This window comes from Limulus polyphemus, unplaced genomic scaffold, assembly GCF_000517525.1.
Source record: "Limulus polyphemus unplaced genomic scaffold, Limulus_polyphemus-2.1.2 Scaffold709, whole genome shotgun sequence".
Lineage (NCBI taxonomy): Eukaryota > Metazoa > Arthropoda > Merostomata > Xiphosura > Limulidae > Limulus > Limulus polyphemus.
In genome coordinates, this window is record NW_013666319.1 from 41,447 (window position 1) to 46,177 (window position 4,731).

Genomic DNA, 4,731 nt, shown 5'->3' on the forward strand with positions numbered 1-4,731 from the left:
TATAATGTGACGGTCAATCCCACTATTCGTTGGTAAAAGAGTAGCCCAAGAGTTGGCGGTGGGTGGTGATGACTAGCTGCCTTCCCTCTAGTCTTACACTGCTAAATTAATGACGGCTAGTACAGATAACCCTCGTGTAGCTTTGCGCGAAATTCAAAAACAAACAATATCTCTACTATATAACTTGAATTAGTTTACGATTAGGGTCAGTAGCTAAAAGATACAGAAAGTAAACACAAAAATAATTATATGAACCAAAGTAATGCAATACAGAACTGATCGTGTACTCGTAGCATGCACAAGCAAGTTATCAGACACCAAAGCTCCTCTCTCCCCCACAAATTCTAAGACACCATGAGTGAAAGCATAGGGGCATATATTGTAATATTTCAAACATACTACATTTGTTATATACAGTGACTAGAAGAGCTTTAGCTTAATACCAGAGATCATCATTTCATTCTAGGCCAGACACGGCTGGTGCACCGTCAGAGGGCTAAGCCCTCTCTTCGGATAATTAATGAACAAATTATGGAGCTAGAAGTTTATAAGCGATGGTTAAGAGATCCAGAAAAAATGACGTGGCTATGAAAGACGTGAAAAAATATCAGAATGATGGTATGGTATTGGTAAAGAGCAGGAACTGGAAGAAGCATACCATGTGGATGAGCGAAGGAAGTAGTCAGAAGATCAATCCATCAATCCTCGGGTAAATACAAACTGGTAAGTTTGTTTGCAGTAAGGCATTATGATTGGGATCATCTGGAGGAAGCAACATGACATAGAGGTTCAATAAATGATCAACAGGGGTAAGACTTTATAAGGGGGTTCTCACTGGCATGGAGAACAAACCAGCAAATATGACATTTTAATTCAAAAACAGCAGTGAACATACTGAGTTTGATGGTCATGGAAATGGTGAAGAATTAGCAGGATTTAGATGCAGTTATACAGAACTAGGACTAGATAGTTTCATATAAAGAGCAAGGCAAATGGCATGAAATTCAAGTACCTGGAGGTGATGATAAAAGTTGAAAGAAGCAGATAGCCAGACGGTGTCACCATATGTAAGACAGTGGTGAATGAAGGCTTTGTGTGTATACAATAGAAGACGTAAATTCAAACCTCGTGTAGTTCCTAATAACTGATGGAAGAAATGGAAGTAAGAGATAACTTTCTGGTTGACAACAGTCATTTGAGCCTTCTAGGTAAGATATTTGTCAAAAAGAACACCTAGATATTTGATGGTATCAGAAAGCTGAATTTGAATACTATAAACTCCAACATCAAAGAGGAGCATATTGTGATTGGATGGAAGTTATGCCGAGTAGGATCAAAAAGTATGTCTCTGGTTTTAATGTCATTGATAGAAAGAGGCCAGTGATGGTGCCAAGTCAAAAAGGTTTTACAGCGGACTGTAAAGATTTATTGAGGATGATCATTTTTGAGAACAGTGGTGACAAGAGCTGTATCATCAGCATCTTGGAAAGTATAGGGCGTGGTATGTCAGCAACATATAAGATATAAAGGAGGGAAGAAAATATTAATCCTTGAATGCAATATAAAGTATAATAAAAAGAAATGGGAGAGAGAGCACATTGAATCGAAACAGCAACACTAGATGTACGTAAGAAGAAGTGAAAAACAGAATCAAAATCACGTTCAAAGTAAAAAAGAAGCATACCCGAAGGTTTAGAAGAGTTAAGATGAGTGGTGAGGGTGTCAGTGAGTTTGAGGAGTTGATACTTGGTGGACAAATGAGGACGAAATCCAGCTTGAGAATTTGGTAAAATATCATGAACTTGAAGAAAAATATGAACGTATTCAAGGGTTTTGCTGCAAACACAAATGAGGCTAAAAGAGTGATAATTTTTTATTTGGACAGGAGACGTCTTTGACTTGCAGAACGTAAGAAGAGTGGAGATTTTCTAGGAGGCAGTATAAGATCCTGACCAAAGAATAAATAGGTAGGAAGTGGCAAAAAGAAGGAAAAACTGAACAGAAGCATGTCAGAGATGAGGATAAGTCAATTTATGTGGACCTGGAGCCATGTTGTTCCTACCTTTGGGGACCAGTTGGAGATCCTGCACAGTAATAGAAACATTCGAAAATTAATCATCCAGACTATGGACGGCAGACGGGAAGTTCAGGAAGTAATAGATTGGATTGAGCCAAAATATCCTCTGGGTAATCAGGGTCTAGTTGGTCCTGATCAGGGGGAAAATTTTCGTTTCCAAGGAAGCAAAAGTATGAGCTTTGGATAAGGAAGACTCAGGTGCACAACCATCAGTCAAAATGGGATATAATAGAGATCTCATCTGTCCTGAGTGTCTTGAACCAACTCCAGAAGCAAAGTGGCAGTGGTAATAGTTGATACGAGTATAGTGGAAAATGAGCTGACCTCGTCTTGTGAGGAAAAGGACTATATGTGTCCATGCATGTGTAGGTATGCTGATTTTATAGCTGGTCCTGAATAGGGAGATGATTGCTTCTAATGAGAGAAAGTATAGAGACGGATAAAAGATGACCTGTGTTGGAGGAAGCAAGAACAATATCAGATGAGAAATTTGATGAAGGTCGACTAAGAGTAAAAAGGGGCAAAATGTCACACAACAGAGCAAAAGTGGTTGAGTTTAGAGAATAGATATAGATATAGATGTAAGCCATGGTAGGATAACTATAAAATGAACTATCCACCAAACGGAAGAAATCAAGAGGAAGCAGGTGGTAGGGATGGACTTAAATAGTATCAAACATGATGATACGAGAAGGAAAGTAAACTCTGAGAAGGAGATATTTAGGAAAATCATTGAAGGAAGAGAGTGTATCCAGTACAAACGATGAACACTGCTACATATTGCAATTGCAACACGACCAACACAATGTTGATGGTTACAAAGACGATAAGTAAATTCCTGTAATTTGGCAGGTTTCAAAAAAGTTTCATTCAGCAGGATACATTCATAAGAAACCTCACCAAGCAGTTGTTCCAGGAGCAGTTTCCTGTAAAAAAAAAAGAGAGAGAGAGAGTATTTTGAAATTAAAAGCTCAAAATGTGGTCTTGAGATAGTCTTGGCCAGTGGGGTCCCATAAATGAATAAAATGTTCTTTTCTCGCTGACACTGTTTCTACCAATATGGAGCTTGCATAACTTTAGCTCCCTGCAACTTTGAAACAGCAGCCCCTTCTTTGTAAATCGCCATTGTTTTCCTGTGCTCTTTTCAGTGTTGATCATTTGATTCGTCATTATGTACAAGTGGATTTACCTCCTCTCAACAATACATGTCAGTAAAATTAACTAATATACTTTTATCAGAATCAGGGTAAACCTTTACCTCTGTCCAATGACCCTACCATGCTTTTGTGGGCACTACTATTCCCATCATGCTTTCTTTCAACTCATCATCACTCTCAAACTACAAAATCTTTATCTATTTCAGTGATCATTTGTTCTAGACTCTGTCTGCTATTCCACCAAGACAGTGTTTCAATTAAATATGCAAACTAATTACTCTGATCTTAACTGTCACTTTTAAATCACCCACGCACACACTCTTTTTCGTATATTAATCCCTTATGATCTACACCTATGTGTACAGGTCATATGCTACAGTTTTCGGTATTTATTTTCTCTAAGATGGACTCTCAATTTTTCTTCACTTGTGCACTTTTTCTGGAGAACTCCTCATGCAGATATTTGTCAAGTTGTTCCCACCCTCAACAGTGTCATCGTGAAGACTGCTAATAGCAAAGACACATCGGGCTATCTGCTATGTGTACCGAGGGGAATCGAACCCTGATTTTAGCGTTATAAATCCATAGACTTACCGCTGTTCCACCGGTGGACGACGAAGAGGGTGTAGGAGGCCGAGTCATCGGAGCAGAAGTGCAAAGACAGGATGAAACTTAACGACTTGAAGTTTACAGCAGTATATGCCAGAGAAGAAACTGTGGGTGTGATTACTGTAGATGAAATGTTAGGAAATCCAAAGCAGAAGCGGGCAATGCAGGAGCATCAGATGGTGGGGTCAGTACCAGTTCGAGAAAATGATTTAGTGAATTGATGAATAGGCTTTCCAGAAGGTTCTAAGATTCCAGGTCGCTCCACTACAGAATGTTTCCGAAAGACCGAATTAGCACTACACACCAAGGAGTTCAAATGATGTAAATAGTAAAACACAACTCCAAAAGCTTAACTTACCAAAAGAAATATCCAAACTGAAAAGTACGTCAAGGCTCGATAGGTCACGTTTCTAAAGTCCGTTCTCAAGTCAAAATTCGACCTCGTTGTGGTCTCGGCGATATATATATATACATACATATCGTTAACTTTCATGAACAACAGTTAGGATGTGTAAGCCACATTAATCAAGTGAATTGCAATTATTATCACTTCTAGTAAAGTCATTTACAAATAAGATTATTAGGTAAGAATTAATAACACAAAACGGTTTTATTTTAAACCTGTTTATTTATATATGATTTATTATTATTTTATGTGAATCAACGTTACTATTATTCACAAGAACTAGCGAACCAGAAAGATAGCCTTCTTATTCCCTGAGTGGTTCATGCAACCACAGCGTCAACGTTAGGAAATAATAGTAATTCTAAGAAACCTTTGGTTTAATACTAGTGCTCAACCAGCCGGGTGATATACGACAGTCATAATAGTGACTTAGGCGATATATATATATATATAGATATATTGTCAATTTTCCGCGAACAACT